Source organism: Tupaia chinensis, unplaced genomic scaffold (genome assembly GCF_000334495.1).
Source record: "Tupaia chinensis unplaced genomic scaffold, TupChi_1.0 Scaffold143992_1, whole genome shotgun sequence".
NCBI lineage: Eukaryota > Metazoa > Chordata > Mammalia > Scandentia > Tupaiidae > Tupaia > Tupaia belangeri.
In genome coordinates, this window is record NW_006203843.1 from 293,952 (window position 1) to 312,666 (window position 18,715).

Sequence of the window (18,715 nt, forward strand, 5' to 3'; positions counted from 1 at the left end):
GAACCAGCACTTAGCATAATGGCTATGTCACTGGACTCCCACGTAGTCAACCGCGGTTCGTGTCCCGGACCCGGTGGCTTAAAAAACTCACGCCGGGCGCGTGTGCGTGCGTGCCCTAAGATCCCGAGAGGAGAATGGAGGAGAAGGGAAATCACCCCTGGGGGATGATTTCTCGCTTTCTGTCTCTCTGTCTCTCTCTGTCTGGCGAGCACACGCGCCCTATAGCGAAAAAACCTCTCCAAAAAGAAAAAAAGGAAAAAGGAAAATGAAAATGTGAAAGAGAAACAACAATAAAAAAAGAGAAAAAAGACAAAAAAAATTTTTTTAAATTGTAATTACTATTTTTCTTTTAAAAAAAAAAATCACAAAATAGAAAACCTAGTTCCTACCTAGTTTGGAGGAGTCATGAGGAATCTTCTTCTGAAGGCCTGACCTCTCCTGCCTGGGTGGGAGGAGCAGAGGGGATTATTAAAGGTGGAGCTGGGAGCAAGAGAAAAACTTTACTTTTTAAAAAAAAATTGTAAAAAGGAAAAATTACCAAATAAAATGAGAAGACAGAAGCAGGGAGAGACAGAGATATAGACACAGAATCAGAGATAGAAGGCCAGAGGGGCTCCCTACCACGCTAGCTTGTTTGCTGGAGGCTGAATTATCAGTAGAAAATCTTCATTTCTCCCGTGCCCTGAAATACCTAGTTCGCGGAGCCATGAGGAATCTTCTTCTGAAGGCCTGGCCTCTCCTGCCTGGGTGGGAGGACCAGAGGGGATTATTAACAAGATAACAGGTTGAACTGAGAGCAAGAGAAAAACTTTACCTTTAAAAAAAATTGTTAAGGGATCCAGCAGTTAGCGTAATGGCTATGTCGCTGGACTCCCATGTAGTCGACCGCGGTTCGCATCCCGGACCCGGTGGCTTGGGACTCATGCTGGGCGCATGTGCATGCGTACCCAAGATCCCAGGAGGAGAATGGAGGAGAGGGGATTGAGGCGTGACCACCCCCCCTGGGGGGTGATTTCTCGCTTTCTGTCTCTCTGTCTCTCTCTGTCTGTCTGGCGAGTGCACGCGCCCTATAGCAAAAACCTCTCAAAAAAATTGTTAAAAGGAAAAATTACAAAAAAATGAGAAGACAGAAGCAGGGAGAGACAGAGACACAGATACAGAGATAGAAGGCCAGAAGGGGGTGGGGAGGCTTCCTACCATGCTAGCTTGTTTGCTGGAGGCTGAATTATCAGTAGAAAATCTTCATTTCTCGTGCGCCCTGAAATACTTAGTTCACAGGAGCCATGAGGAATCTTCTTAAACTTTTAACTTTCATATGGCTTTGGTTTTCTGATACCAAAGCATTCTTTCACTTTGAGATCCCTGCTTAAAACCGACCTTTTATCAAGTTCCAGAGAGAGAATATTTGATCGAACCCTGCTCATCTTTTTTTTTTTGTGCAAAGAAATGAGCCAGAGGCTATTGCCTGGCTTATATTTGGGCTATTCTCTGCTTAGGTTTCCACCTATTCCTTAACAACCATGGCCAGATGAGTAAGATTGCACAGTAAAAACATGCCTTTTGAGACTGGCTTCTTTGAGAATCTCAGTGTCTTTGGGATTCATCAGGTCATTTTGTGCTGATAGTTTATTCCTTCTTATTGCTGAGTAATTTTCCACGATATGGATCTTTTTATGTTTTCACCTATTGGAGAATATTTGGTTTGTGCCGCATGTTGGTTTTACAAATAAAGCTACTGTAAATGTTTATGCACAGCTATTTGAGTCAACGTAAGTTTTTAGTTTACTTGGATAAAATGCCCAGAAATAAGGTTGTTGAATTATATGGTATGTATATTTACAATTTTTAAGAAACTACCAAACTTTCTTCCAAAGCAGCTGTATTTTTTATATTCCCATCAGTGATGTATGAGACTTACAGTTTCTCTAACTGTTCTTCTGCACTTGGCATTATTAGTATTATTTAATTTAGCTAATCTAATAGGTGTAATAATTGAATATGGTATATTTTTCAAGATTTTATTTTATGAGAGGAAAGAGAATCAAGAAAAATAGGTATCTTCAATGAAGTCTCTTCATGCTGTAAACCTCCTACGCTGGCCCCCTAGTTAGCCAGGATTACAGGTACACACCAGCATACGCTGCTGTGCCTTGTGTGTGTTTAAGTTGGTTATGGATCCAAATCTAGGCCTTACTTGTGGCCCTAACTCCCTACTGCCTGTACCACCATAGCTAGGCCTAATGTGATTTTTGTTTTTATGTCCTTAATTATTAATGATGTCAAACATTTTTTTCCTTATGCTATAATCAGATATATATACTGTTTTTGGTGAAGTATCTGTTGAAGTCTTTTGTCATTTTTGTATGTCCTTTATATGTGTGTATTTATTTTTGTTTTAAGTTTACTATAGGGCATACACACTTTCCAGAGAGAGACAGAAGGAGAAAGAAAGTGAGAAATCATCCCCCAGATAAGATGGCTATGTGGCAATTCCTTCTCCATTTTTCCCTTGGGATTTTGGACATGCAGACCTGCCTGGTATGTTTCTCAAGCTGTTAGGTCCAGAACTTCAACTTCACAGTTGGCCATGGTGGGATCCAGCTGCCTGAACCTCTATGTCACCTGCTGGTCCAGTAGTCTGTTTTATTTTTAATTGAAATTTCATTAATATAATTGTGAATTTATACACAATTGAAGAAATAATACAGAGAGAGAGCCTGTCTCTGCCCTTTATTCAATTTCTTCCTAGTATAACTTTTTGTTTGCCATTTTAGAAAATTAGGTTGTTAGTTTTCATATGGTTATTTTTTGAATGATTTTCCCCCCTTTATTTTGTATAAAAATCCATTGTGGGATATGTGATTTATAAAAGTATTCTAGTCTGTAGCTTGTCTTTTTATTTTCTTAACCGTGTCATTGGCAGGGCCAGCATTTTTTATTTTTTTTTTATTTATTTGATTTTATTTTTTATGTTTTTAGTTTGCTATGGGGCACATGTGCTCACTGAAGAGAGACAGAGAGAAAGAGGGAAAGTAGGAAATCATCCCTCCAGTGGGAATGGCCACACCACAATCTATTCTCTTCCATTTTTCTAGGGATTTATTGCATACATGCAAACTCACCCAGTACGATCCTCAAGCCTGGGGTGGAACCACTCAGTTGGCAATGTGGGATCCAGCTCCCTTGACCTGCACACCATCTGCTGGCCTCAAGTTTATGATTTTAATAAAATATACTTTTATCTAATTTTTCTGTTTAAAGAAGTTTATTTTATTCATAATAGAGACTGTGTACACATGTGTGCACTCAATAGAGAGGTACACTTTTGACACAGGATGGCTTCCAACTGCGATCTCCTTTCCCCAGTCCATCAACTACTTGTGATCTCAGCCATGCTTACATGCACCCAGTGTGTTTTCAAGCTGAAATGGGGATCTAAACTGAAGTCAGCCAGAAGGCTTCCAGCAGTGCAGTTCAGATTGCCACCAGATCGTGCCATCAGGCTAGATCTCAATTTTTTTTAATGTATTATAATTTTATCGTAGTGTCTAACAGCTCTGGCTAAACCAAGATCATAAAGATTTTCCTTTATGTTCTCTTCTAAAGGTTTTATAATTTTATGTTTTAAATTTAGAGTTATGGATATATTTTGAATTACTTTTTGAATAAGGTGTGAATAAGGTGTGAAAGCTTGGGACGAGGTTCACTTTTTACAGGTTGATTTTCAATTATTCTATCAGTATTTGCTGAAAAGACTATCCTTTCTCCATTAAATAGCTGCTGCACCCTTGTCAAAAATCAATTGGATAGGGAACCAGCAGTTAGCGTAATGGCTATGTCGCTGGACTCCCATGTAGTCGACCGTGGTTCGTGTCCCGGACCCGGTGGCTTAAATCTCACGCTGGGCGCGTGTGCATGCGTGCCCAAGATCCCAAGAGGAGAATGGAGGAGAAGGGATTGCGGCGTGACCATCCCCCCCTGGGGGTGATTTCTCGCTTTCTGTCTCTATGTCTCTCTCTGTCTGTCTGGCGAGCGCACACGCCCTATAGCAAAAAACCTCTCCAAAAAAAAAAAAAGTCAATTGGATATATATTTGTGGGTCTGTTTATGGTCTCTATTCTGTTCTATTTTCTAGATATCTGTCCATTCACCAATACTGCAGTATTTTAAAGTGTAACTTATAGCAAGTATAAGTTGTTATTGTTAATATTAGGTATTATGGGGGTCAGCAGGTGGCATGGTGGTTAAAGGCGCTGGTCTCCCACATAGCTGACTGCAGTTCAAGTCGTGGACCTGGGGGTTTGCTTTCTCTCTCTCTCTCACTCTCTCTTTCTCTCTCTCTCCTCTCTCTGGTCAAATTAAAATAAGTAAATAAATAAATAAAGTTAAATAAAATAATTCTTAAAAAAATTAGGTATTATGATTCCTGCAACTTTATTCTATTGAAAATTCTTTTAGCCAGCCTGATTTCTTTTCCTTTTCATGTAAGTTTTAGAATCACCTTGAATATAGCTACCAAAAAAAAAAACTTGCCATGATTTTTATTGGCATTGTGTTAAATCTATATATCGGTTTGGGGAGTACTGATATTTTAACTGCATTGAGTTTTCTAATCAATAAACATGGGATGCCTCTCTATTTTTCTATTTTATAATTGATAGAGAGTACATGCATTTGCCAAAGAGAGATTAGTGGAGTAGGGAGAAAGTTCCACCCTCAGTGGGGAGTTATGCTGTAATTCCTTCTCCATTCCTCCCTCCTATCGGGATTTTGGGCAGGCATTCGTGCACTGGCCTGGCATGTTCTCTAAACTATCAGGACTAGGATTTGAACTGTAGCCGGCTATGTGGGATCTGGCTTCCTTTACCCTTAGGGTGTGGAACTATCCCATCTCTACATTTTTTTAAGATCTTTGATATGTTTGATCTAAATTTTATAGTTATCAGCTTACAGATCTTATGTATGTTGTGTAATATCTATACCTGAGGTTTTCTTTTTTAAATTATTTATTTAATTTTATTTATTTACTCATTTATTTTAATTTGATGAGAGAGAGACACACACAGAGAGATGGAAAGTAAGAAAGCAAGCCACCAGGTCCAGGACTCCAACTATGGTCGGCCATGTGGGAATGTCTAGTGCCTTAACTACCATGCCACATGCTGACCCACTATACCTGAGGTTTCCTCTTATTTTGGAGGGGTTTCCAATTATACATTTCTAGAAAAATGTGATTAATTTTTGTATATTGACCTTGTATCCTACAATTTTACTAAACTTAGTTATTCAAGGAATTTTCTGATAGATTCTTTTTTTATTATTAGAATTGTTATATTTTACTACGAGTTATTATTGTTAATCTCTTATTGTGCCTTTATAAATTAAACTTTATTATAAGAATGTTCATGTAGGATATAGAAGATTTATTGCTGAGTGAAACAAACCAGGCTATGAAAGAGAGACATTGTATGTCTCCACTTAATATATACCAACTGTCTACACTCTATGGTAGAGATTGAAAGATTGGAGGACATAAAAGCAGTGAAAATAGTTTGGACACTGGAGATAGTGTGGAAAGAGGGTGGGAGAAGGGAAGAGTACAGAGAAGGAAATCAGAGAGAAAAAAATAGAGAGCCAAGACATTTGTGGGATACAGAAATGGTTTATTTCCTGATGATGATAACGTGTATAGTATCCTCAGTTGGTCTGGTCTGAGATGTATTTCATGTTGGGTAAATTCTCTTTACAAGCTAAATGATGTATAGCAATAAAATGTTTTAAAAAATAACAATAAGTATAAAATGTAATAATAAATGAATAAATTTAAAAAAGAATGTTCATATAGGAAAAAAACATTGTGTTTGCCCATGTGTGTGTGTGTGTGTATGTGTGTGTATGTGGACATCATGTCATCTACAAATAGGGGCAATTTTATTTCTTCCTTTTCAATCTTTATGCCTTTTACTTCTTATTCTTGTTGAATTACACTAGCTAAATCTTTCACTATGATATTGAATAGGAGCAGTGGGCATATTAAAGGTTACACTTGGGGCCAGCAGGCAGTGTGGTGGTTAAGGGCGCTGGACTCCCATATGACTAACCTTGGTTTGTGTCCCAGACCTGGTGCCTTGCTTTCTCACTTTCTTTCTCTTGCTCTTGCTCTCATTCTCACTCTGTCCCTTGCTGGTCAAATTAAAATAAATAAAGATAAATAAAATAATTCTTTTAAAAATGGTTGTACTTATTAAGCAACAGAGAAATGGGGACAAAGCATTCCAGTATTAAGAAAGTTAGAAGGGGGACCAGCAGTTAGCGTAATGGCTATGTCGCTGGACTCCCACGTAGTTGACCATGGTTCGCGTCCCGGACCGGTGGCTTAAAACTCACGCCAGGCGCGTGTGCATGTGTGCCCAAGATCCCGAGAGGAGAAGGGATTGCGGCGTGGAAAAAAATGTGGGGTGATTTCTTGCTTTCTGTCTCTCTGTCTCTCTCTGTCTGTCTGGCGAGCGCACGCACCCTGTAGCGAAAACCTCTCAAAAAAGAAAAAGTTAGAAGGTTAAGATATATCCCTTACTTGCTTTGTAGGAGAGCTATAGGAATATCTGTAAGCAAGGCTGCTTCTCTCTCTCTTTTTAAAAAAGAATTATTCTATTTTATTTTTTTTATTTATCCACACATTTGCTTATTTTTAGTTCGACCAGAGAGAGACAGGGAGGGAAGGGGGAGAGAGAGAGAGAGAGAGATAAAAGAGATAAAGCAAGCCACCAGGTCTGGCACTTGAACTGTGATCTGCCATGTGGGAGTCCAGTGCCCCAACCACCATGCCACCTGCTGGCCCCAAGGCTGCATCTCTTAAGAAACTTCTTTAGATCTGCTAAGTCGTTCAGTAACACTGTACTTGAGGCCTCAGAAATTTAGATCTGGAATAGGCAAACTTCTTCAGTAAAGGGCCAGAGAGTACATATTTTTGCCTTCTTAGCCAGAGGAACTTTGTCAACAACTACTAAACTCTGCCATTGTAGTGTTAAAGCAGCCATAGACAATATGAGTATGGTGTGTTCCCATAAAGACTTATTTGCAAATAAAAAAAGGAACAGTGAGATTAGATATCCTTGTCTTGTTCCTGTTCTTAAGAGAAAAGCCTCCATGGACGAATATGGAAGATTTATTACTTAGTGAGCCAAGAGAAACATACGTCTCTACTTTACATAAACCAACTGTCTACACTCTATTGTAGAAACTGAAAGATTGGAGGACATAAAAGCAATGAAGATAGTTATGGATACTGAAGACAGTGTGGAAGGAGAATGGGAGAGGGGAAGAGTATAGGGAAGAAATTTACGGAGAAAAATAAAGAGCCAAGACATTTCTGGGGCACAGAAATGGTTCATTACCTATTGGTGATAACGTGTATAGTATCCTCAACTGGACTGGTCTTAAGTGTATTTCATGTTGGGTAAATTCACTTTACAAGCTAAGTGATGTATAGCGATTGAATGTATAAAATAAATCACCCCCTATGGGTGATTGCAATGTTGTAATCCCTTTTCTTCTATTTCCTTCCTGGAATTTTGGGCATGCACACACATGTGCCTGGCATAATTTTGAAGCTGCAAGGTCTGGGATTTGTGGTCAGCCATGTCAGAGTTCAGCACCTTAACCACCCTGTCACCTTCTGGCCCCGTGCTTTCTATTTCTGTAGATGTGCTTGTGCTGGACATTTCACATCAATGGAATCACAAGATTTGTGGTTTTGTGACTGACTACTTTCACTCATAATGTTTTTAAGGGTCACACATGTTATATTGATAGCATGTATCAGCATTTCATTTTGCTTTAATTACCAGAGGGCATATGCACTCACCAGAGAGAGAATGAGAAAGTGAGAGAGTGTGTGTGTGTGACAGTGCACCGCCCCCACCAATGGGATGTAGTCACACTGTAATCCCTTCTCCATTTCTCCATCCCATCAGGATTTTTTAAAATGTTTAATTAGCTTTATTTATTTTAATTTGCTATAGGGCATGTATGCTTGCCAGAGACAGAGAGTGAGTGATAAAGTATCCACGGAAGGAATGACCATGCTGTGATCCCTTTTCTTCCATTCTTCTCTTGGGATCTTGAGCACATATGCACACATATTTAGTGTGTTTTTGAAGCTGCCAGGTCTGAGACTTGAACCATGCAGCCAGCAATGTGAGATCCAGCTGCCTCAACCACTATACCACCTGGCTGACACCCCCCCCCATCAAGATTTTGAAAAACATTCCACATGTTTTCAAGCCCGTAGGTTAGGATTTGAACCATGTGAGATCTGAATCCCTGTATAGGACTTAAACCATTGTGCTACAGGGCTAGCAAAGTACTTCAAATTTTTATTGCTGAGTAACATTAAAATGTATGTATATACATTTGAACGTATCACCACCCTGAAAAGAAATTTCTTTCACATTAGTAATAGCACCCTCCTACTTCCTCTACCTCAGCTCTTTTTGATCATTAATATATTTTTTCTCTTTAGATTTGCCCATTTTGAACAGCTCATGTAAATGGAATCTCACTTAGCATAATGTTTACAAAGTTTAGTCATGTGTAGCATATGTTGGTACTTCATTCCTTGTTCTTGTGAAATAATTTTCCATAGTGTGATTATACCACATTTTATTTTCCCATTCATCAGCAGTTGTACATTTAAATTGTTTCTATAGTTTAGCTATTATGAATAATACTGCTGTGAACATTTGTGCTTAAGTTTTAATGTGGATATATATTTTCTTTTTTTAGTAGATAGGTAGGAGTAAAATCCTGGGCCACATGGTAGCTGTATGTTTAATCTTTTGAGGAAGTACCATGGTAAACTTTATAGTTAGTTGTATTCCATAAGTGTCATGATTTGTATTTTCATCTATTTCTTTCTATCCTTTTCTCTTCTTTCTCGTTCTTTTGCCACAGGGTGTGCACGTTTACCAGAGAGATAGAGAAAGTGAGAAATCACACCCAGAGTGATGGCCATGCTACCTTGACCTCTATTACTCCTCTCGAGATTTTTGGGCACATACACCTATGCTCCTAGGATATTTTTAAAGCCTCTGGGCCAGGGACTCAAACTGGGGAGTTTGCCATATAGGATCCAGTGCCTTAGCCTCCATGCCATCTGCTGGTTCCATGTATTTTAATTTTCATACATTTCTAGTTCCCTTGGGGATTTCTAATTTGAACATTGGTTATTTAGGAGTGTGCTGTTTAATTTCCACATTTGTGAAATTCTTATATTTTCTTCTTTTGATGATTTCTAATTTTATTCCATTGTTTGGGAGTACATAGTTTGCATGGTTTCATTTCTTTCAGTTTTACTGAGGCTTTATTTCATGGCCTATGGTCTATCCTGGAAAATGTGCTGTGTATACTTAAGAAGAGTGTATATTCTGTTGTTGAGTGGAGTGTTCCATGTATTGCTGTTTGTTCTAGCTGGTTTATAAGACTATTAAAGTCTTTTTCTATTTCCTTGTTGATCTTCTGCCTAGTTGTTCTATCACTTATTGAAAATGAGTTGCAAAAGTCTCCAACCATTCTGAATTCTGCCTTCAGTTCTGTCAATTTCTGCTTCGTGCATTTTGGAACACAGTTGTTAGCTGCATTTGTGTCTATAATCATTATGTCTTCTTGATATTAGTATAGCTAATTTAGCTCTCTTTTATTTATTGTTTGTATGCTGTATCTTTTTCTATTATTTTACTTTTAATGTATTTATGTCTTTTTCTTTGATTTTTTCCATAGATTTTTGCCATAGAGCATGTGAACTTGCCAGAGAGAGACAGATAGGGAAAGTGAGAAATAAGCCCTCAGTGGGGATGGCCACACCACAGTCCCTTCTCTTCCATTCTTTTCTCAGGATTTTGGGCATGAGCACACATGCAGTTGGTAAGATTTCCAAGCTACCAGGTCTTTGGGGCTCGAACTGTGGTCAGCCATATAGCAGTCCAGTGAATTAACTACCACACCACTTGCTGGCCCAAGTATGTTGTTTAATCTGAACTGTGTATATTATGGACATCATACAGTTAGATGATGTTTTTCCTATTTTGTGACTCTTGGTATTTTGATTGGGGTACTTAAACCACTTCCATTTAACATAATTATAGGTAAGATAGAATTTATGCATGCCACTTTGTGCTTTGTTTTCTAGACTTACGACTTCTTTGTTCCTCTATTCTTTAATTTCTGCCTTCTCTTGTGATAGATATTGTCTAGTATAATTTTAAATTCCATTATTTCTTTTATCACATCTTTTACTAATTTGCTTCTGGTAGCCATGAGGATTACAACTAACTTGTTAAAGCAGTCTCATTCGGAATAACAACTAACTTAATTTCAGTGGTATTTGAAACTTTTTGAGAGAGGGGAGTGAGTCCTCCAACCTTCTTTGTACTATTACTGTTATGTGTATTGTATGTTTACATTTTATTATCCCATCAATATAGCTTTATATGCAGTTGTCTTTGAAATCAGATAGGAGAATAAGTGTCACAAACATGAAGTACATTTTTTTTTAAATTTCCAGAGAGTGCATGTGCTCACCCTGGAGTGACAGAGAAAGAGGGAGGGAAAAGCATCCTCAGTAGAGTGTAGTCATGCCACAATCTCTTTTCCTCCATGTCTCCATCCTGTACAGATTTTGGTCACACATTTTGAAACATCATCAGCCATGTGGAATCCCACTGTCTTTTTTTTTTTTTGAGAGGTTTTTTACTATGGGCGTGTATGCTCATCAGAAAGACAGACAGAAAGTGAGAAATCACCCCCCCAGGGGGGATGGCCACACCACAATTCCTTCTCCATTCTTCTCTCAGGATTCTGGGTATGTATGCATATGTCCTTGGTGTGAGTTTAAGCCACTGGATCTGGGACTCGAACCGTAGTCGACTACATGGGAGTGCAGCGACACAGCTATTACGCCATCTTCTAGTTCCACCGCTGTCTTAACCAAAAGGCTATGGACCTAGCCCCACAAAGTGCACTTAAACTATTATATTTACCTGTGTAGTTCTCAATTATTTCTGTCTTCAATATATATTGGGTCTTTGGGAAAGTTGTGTTGCATTTTTGCATAGAAAAAAAAAACAGAAAAATATCTCATGACTTTCCTGATGACCTAATATTTATTCATTTAAACTTGAGTTACAATCTAATGTCCTTTTATTCCATCTTAAAAAACTCCTTTTATTATTTCTGTTCATTAAAAATGTTTTTATTTCTCCTTGCTTTTTCTGATTTATGGAATAAAAAAAAAAGACATAGAGAACTAGTTTACTTTGAATTAAAGACTGTTTAAGGGCCTAGTACAATTAAAATTATACTAGCTCTTCTCCATTCCACCAAGTAAAAGAAATGAAAAATCATGCCTCCATTTTGTTTGGTAAATAGGGAATCTGAAGGAAATTTTGGTGATTACCAATTTTTTTTATTTTTTAGAGAGATTTTTGCTATAGAATGCATGTGCTTGCCGGAGAGACAGAGACAAAGTGAGAAATTGCGCCCAGTGAGGATGGCCACCCTGCAATCCCTTCTCGTCTCGTGATCTTGGGCATACATGCACATGTGGCTAACAAGAGTCTTAAATCACTGGGTCTGGGACTCAAACCACAGTCAACTTCCTGGGAGTCCAGCAACGTAACCATTATGCCATCTACTGGTCCCAGTGATTTCCAATTTAAGTGTATCACCACTGCAATAGCTTCCAGCTCAAGAAAACATCTATTATCCTTAATACCTCCTCTTCTGGTCCAGGTTAAATTCCTTTGATTATTTATAACAGACCTGTATTATAATAGCTACTCTGAAATAGCTAGCTATTTAAAACTTTTCTATCAACAAAAACAGATGCTTTGCTTTCTGACAAATAATTGATAGAAAATTTAAAGAAAACTAGAAAATTGAAAGCAAAAAATTGAAAGAAATAAAAAACATTTTGCTTAATGAGTTCATTAATAAAGTTTCATTTTGGGATCAGCAGATGGTGTAGTGGTTATGTCACTGAACTTCCACATGGCCAGTCGTGCTTCGAGTCCTAGACCCAGTGGCTTGAAACTTATACTGCGTGCATGTGCAGCCAAAATCCCGAGGAGAGATTGGAGGAGAAGATTACAGCATGGCCATCCCTTCTGGGGAGTGATTTCTTGCTTTCTGTCTCTCTCTCTCTCTGTCTCTTTGGTGAGAGCATGCACCCAATATCAAAAATCTTTCTTTTATAAATTTTTAATTTTTTGAGAGGTTTTTGCTATAGGGTGTGTGCGCTCACCGGGAAGACAGAGAGAGACAGAAAGCAAGAAATCCCCCCCTCCAGTGGGGATGGCCATGCCGCAATCCCTTCTCCTCCACTTTCCTCTCGGGATCTTGAGCACGCACACCCTGCGTGAGTTTAAGCCACCGGGTCCAGGACTTCAACTGCAGTCGACTACATGGGAGTCCAGCGACATAGCCATTACGCTAACTGCTGGTCCCTAGCAAAAAATCTTTCTTAAAGTAAATAGATAAAAAAGGTTTCATTTTATGATATAAGACACCTGAATGTAAAAAGGTAAAATCATTTCTGTTACTGAAACCTAACCACTTAGATTTATACGTTCCAAGATTCTAGGAAATAACATAAAATAATAAAGACTCCATTTCAATTGTAACAAAAGTAGAAATCAAAATCATGGCATATGCTTGTTTCAATGGAAATTCAGAGTTTGGGATATTCTTTATATTCTAGTCATCAAAAAGAACTAGTTATGAGAATGAAAACTGAAACCGTAAAGCTCCCTTGCATCTTTCCATGCATTAGCTATGTTCCCTTTTTCAAATATTTTTCACAACAAAATTTTTGCATTTAATATTTTACATTTGGTTCCTGAAATAAAGACAAGATAAACAAAAAAGTGAATTTGGAGTCATAGAGATTTTGCCATTATGACTGGTTATATCCAAATATCAATTGTACAATTTCTCTTACCCACTTTTACTCTGTTGCACAAACTGGCTTTTGTCTACCTTTGAACTCAAACAATTGAACAGTCGGCTCCCCAGTGATAATATACAGTTTGGTGCCTTTAACTCTTATACACTTCTAACAAGATACTCTTATTTTTCTGTAGACTAAAATTTACCTGTAGAAAACTGGTGTTCGTTTCTCTAAAATATATTAATTTTTATCTGCATAAAGAATATGATATCTGTCACTATGAGAAGAGGATATCCCTCTTGAGTTTACAATATAGTGCTGTGTATGGGTTTTCTTTGGTTTTGAAGAGGATTAACCTGGATTCTTGCTTGCCAGTCTTTCAACACTTGAACAATGTCATCCCGTTGTCTTCTGGAATATCTGGTGTCTTTTTTGGAGGGGGAGAGGAGGGGAACGGGGAGAGAGATTTTTGCTATAGGGTGCATGTGCTCACCAGAGAGACAGTAAGTAAGAAATTACTACCAAGGGAGGATGACCACACTTCAGTCCCTTCTCCTCCATTCTCAGGATTTTGGGCATGCATACACACGCGCCTGGTGTGAATTTTAAGCTGCCAGTTCTGGGACTCATACCACAGTCGGCTATGTGGGAGTTCAGTGATGTAACCATTACACCATCTGCTGGTCCTGATATGTATGGTTTCTGGTGAGATATTAACACTTAATTTTATTGAGGATTCCTTGTGCATGACATGTCTATTTTTCACCTTCTTTCAAGATTTTTTCTAAGGTGTTTTTGACTTTCTTTTTTTGGAGAGTTTTTTGCTATAGGGTGCGAGTGCTCGCCAGAAAGAAAGAGAGAGAGACAGAAAGCCTCAAATCACGGTCAACTACATGGGAGTCCAGCGACAGTGATTACACCAGTTGCTGGTCCCTGACTTTCATTATTTTGATTGTGATTGTCTAGGTGTGGATGTCATTGAGTTACTCTAGTTATACTTCATTGAGTGTCTGTTATCCAGTCTTGGAAATTTGGGGTCACAATTTATTCTTTTTTATTATTATTATAAAATATTTTATTTTAAAAAACCGTCTTTTCTAAAATACACTTTCACATTCGAGATTCCCGTAGTGGGAAAATAACAATTTCTTATCATTTTATATTTGTGGGTAGATTATTTTAGGACAAGTATAATGCATTTAAACATTACATCTCAGTTCAGAATTTATAACATTTGACACGTCTATAAAGTGAACCTCTTCCCCAAATGAATTTCTCTATATTCAGAAGCTCTCTTAAGTTCTTCTTCCTAGCATGGCAAAATTCTTTACATGTGGTATTAGCATTCCCTCATTTTAAAGTTTTCCTAGGATATATATCCATCAGTAGCTGGTATTAACTGAGAAGAAGGGGAAATTCTCACAAATTAAACACTTGTCTAATTTCTAGCAGCCTTTACTCATAGCTTAATAGTCTTTCCCTTTGTCCATTGTTCTTAGAACAAATGTAGAACTTTGATCATGTATTGATAGTAGTAAAACTGAATCCTCTTCAAGAGATTGATAAATTAAATACCAAAAGCTCTTATATAATATTTAATTATACTGTGAGTCTTATGAGAAGTTTGGAGACAACCCCTTTAACTCACCAGAATACTGAACTTGGTCTCACAATTTCTGGATACCTTTCAAACCTTTTCTTTAGTAATTCAATTCTGCAAATAACCATGTGATAAGAGACCTGTCCACCAATGAACTTATCTGCTATTTCCTCCTTGTTGTGAACTGAATAGCATGACAGAGCAAGACACACGATCAATTCTTAAGGTATTACATCAAAAAGGTCAGACCTTCCACAGCATGGCTACAGCTTTGCAGATGCTCACATCATGATAGTTGAAATAACAAAGCCTAGCAAAGGTGAAAGCTGAGTGTGCTGAAAGGCCTACCTTGGCAGCTTTCTGTGATGCATCCTCATGAATATAGTAACAACTTGTCCAAGGCCCCAGTGACTATGGAGAGTAAGAACTATAGCCAGGGAGTTGTCCATCACAGGGCAAGGATTCAAATAAGCAGCTGGAAGCAGGCCCAGGAGCAAAACACTGACAACTCTCTCACTAGTCCAATAGAGAGATGCAGCCTTGGAACCAGAGTAGTGGTTTGGTGACAGGTGAATGTGCTACCCGCCCTGTGCTCTACACTATCCTGGGATAGGCTGGTCCTGGAGTAATGTGGAGACATGAGCAGGTCTGACCACCAGGGTTCTCAGGAATAGAGTTCGGCCTCCTTGGGCATTGCAGAGGACACTTAGCCTGCAGAGAAGAGCCATCTTGTTCCTTAGGGCTCAAGGTCACCCAACCCATGTTTTATTCTAATTTTTTTTTCCCTTTTCTCTTTTCCTTGGTAATTCCTATTATGCATATCTTGTCATGTTTGATGGTATCCAATAAGTCTTTGAGGCTCTTCATGTTTTGTCATTCTTTTTTCTTTTTCTCAGAGCGGATTTTGCCACTAACCTGTCTTCTTTTTGGCTGATTATTTCCTTTGCCCACTCAAATCTCTTATTGGACCCATCTAATGAATTTTTAGAAGTTTTTATTTATTTATTTCTAAAGGAGGGGGTAGAGAGAGAGGGACCTCCATCTGGGTCTTCATTCCATATTTTACTCCCAGACTTAGTCAGCCGTGATAATGGGTACACATGTGCTCATCATACTTAAGGAAGCCTTAAGACTCCAACCGGGGACCTCTCCCTTGGAGTCCAGTTCTGTCACCACCTACTAACTCCTAGCCTCATGTCTATTGAATTTTTCACTTTCCAACTCTGGAATTCCTTTTTTTTTTTTAAATAACTTCTATCAGGCCAGGCAGGTAGCGTGGTGATTCAAGTGACTGGTGACTTGAAAAACACACCAGGAACATGTGCATGCATGCCCAAAATCCCAAGCAGAGAATAGAGGAGTAGGGATTGTAGCATATTCATCTCATCCTCTGTGAGAGGTGATTTCTCACTTTCCTTCTCTCTCTCAGTCTATCTCTGTCTCTCTCTGGTGAGTTAATGCACCCTACAGCAAACTAAAATATATTCTATTTGATAAGATATAATTATCATACTTTCTTCTTTAATTTTTAAAATATTTTAATGTTTTTCTCAGAGAACGTGTGCATTTGCCAGAGACACAGACACAGTGAGAGGGAAAGTGAGAAATCACCCCTCAGTGGGGATGGCCATGCTGTAATCCCTTCTTCTCCATTTTCCTCTTGGGATTTTGGGCACACACCCATGTGCACCCTGCGTGATTTATAAGGCACAAGTTTTGTGACTCAAACTGTGGTCAGCCATGTGGGAGTCCAGTGCCTTAACCACTATGCCACCTACTGGCCCTGATTTTTTAGTTTTTTAAAGTTTGAATATGTAAGTAATAACTGATTTAAAAGCTTTGTTTACTAAGTCCAAAATAGTCCCCTTTATGGATGTTTTTGTTGATTTCCTCCTTTTTTTTCTGTATATGTAGCATACTTTCTTATCTTTTTATGTCCCTTCAATTTATGGTGAAAACTGGACGTTGTAGGTAATATATTGTAAAAATCTATACTATCAGATTTTTCTGTCACCCAAGGTTTGTTGTTGTTTTCCTTGTTGCTACTTAATTATGTAACAATTTTTTCTAGAATAATTCTATATTCTGTACCATGAATTCTCTGCTAGCTTCTCCTACCCCTTTTTGATTTTCTAGTTTGCAGTAGGTGCATACACTCACAAGAGAGAAACAGAAGTGGGGGGAGTGAGAAATCACCCAGGGGGTTGGCCACTCAGCAATCCCTTCTCTGTATTCCTCTCAGGATTTTGAACACACATGCACATACACTCAGTGTGTTTCTCAAGCCACTGGGTCAGGAACTAGAACAATGTAATTAGTTATGTGGGAACCATCTACCTTTTAACTGCTGTACCATCTGCTGATCCTCTTCCCATATTTTTTTCAGGCTTTTGCTAGAGGCTACATGCACTCACCAGAGAGAGACAGGAAAATAAGGAAAATGAGAAATCACCTCCCAAGGGGGATTACCATACCCCAGCCCCTTCTCCATTGTCTTCATGAGATTTGGCGCATGTATACACATGTGCCCTGCATGTTTTTCAATTGCTGGGTCCGGGGCTCAAGTCATCGAGTCAGCCACTCTGCCACCTGCTGACCCTCCCATATATTTTTAATTTTATGACTTCTTATTTATATTAAATTATTGTACATCTCTATAGCTCACAATATGGTTTTTCAAAGTATGCAAGCAGTACATGACAATCAAATCAAGGATATTACTATATGCATCATTTTCAATACTTTACATTCTTTTGTCTGATAAGTGTTCCTTCCCTTTGCACCTTCCACCCACCCTTTACCACCTACTTCCTTCCCTTACAGTTTTTGATATCTACATTTATCTTTCCTACTATCATATCTTTGGTTTTTTTCAATTTTTGCCAGAGTGCAGACATTTGTTATACATTGAGTGAGGATATACAGCATTTGTCTTTTAAAGTCTGACTTACTTCATTTAGCATTAAATCCTCAATATTTATCCATGTTGAATCAAATGACAGGGTCTCATTGTTCCTTATGGCTGAATAGTATTCCATAGAGTATATATGCCACAATTTTTCAACCCATTCGTAAGTTTTTGGGCACTTTGACTGGCTCCATGTCTTAGCTATCATGAGTAATGCTGCAATAAACATGGAAGTGCAAGTGGCTGTGTGTTTTCCTATCCTTTAAGTAAATACCAAGGATTGCTTTTATTGGATCATGTAATAATTTTACTTGCAGGATTTTGAGGAAGCTCTATATTATTTTCCACAGTGGCTGTACTAATTTATATTCCCACCAATAGTGTAAGATGGTGGTTCCCTTTCACCCCAGCCTCACTAGCACTTGTTCTTTTTTTTTTTTTTTTCCTTGATCATAGCCATTCTGACTGGGGTTAAGTGGTATCTTACTGTGGTTTTGATCTACATTCCCTTAGTAAGAGATGTTGAATATTTTTTCATATGTATTTTGACCATTCATGTCTTTACATCCTCTATTTCTTTCCTGAGACTTTCTATTTTGTCATTAATATTCAAAATTACTGATTACTTACTTGAGCATTATTATAATAGTTGCTTTAAGGTCTTTGTCATATAATTCCAACATATGTATCATCTTGGAATTGTTGTATGTTGTCATTTTTTTCTAAAGTTTTTATATATTTCTTCCTTAAACAAGTGAGAAAGATAGACAGAAACAAAGGCAGCACTCCCAACACAGTCCTGTTGCCATCTACCCCTAGCCTTTAGCCAGTCCTGTTTCATGGGCAACTATGTGCCCAGAGTACTTAAGGAGGTCTCTGAACTTGAGCCAGGAAACTTCCCATGTGAGATTGCTTCCCATAATATTATGTTTTACTACTGTGCTACCATCTGGCCCCTGTTAATTGTCTTTTACTATTTGAGTTGATGGTATCCTGGTTCTTGGTATATTGAGTCATACTGGATTATATTCTGGAAATTCTATACACTATGTTGTGAGACTTGTGTATTTTTAAAATCCTATATAGAATATTGATGTTTTTGTCATAGACACAATCAACATTTTTTTTTAAGTTCTAGACTGTCTTCTGTGGTTTGTTGTTCCAGTGTCAGTTCAGTTTCAGAACCTCTAAGTGCCCTTTGGATATGTCCTATACATGGGCCTCCAAATAGTTAGTATCACTCTTGGCCACTTTTCTGTTTAAA

General features: G+C 38.2%; 1 protein-coding gene and 1 pseudogene across 1 annotated transcript in view; one reads left to right on the forward strand and one right to left on the reverse strand.

Annotated features, from left to right (window-relative positions):
- WNK3 (WNK lysine deficient protein kinase 3) overlaps window positions 1-18,715 on the forward strand; it is a 279,743-nt gene that overhangs the window by 243,860 nt on the left and 17,168 nt on the right.
- On the reverse strand, window positions 14,787-15,271 carry LOC102491283 (succinate dehydrogenase [ubiquinone] cytochrome b small subunit, mitochondrial-like; annotated as a pseudogene).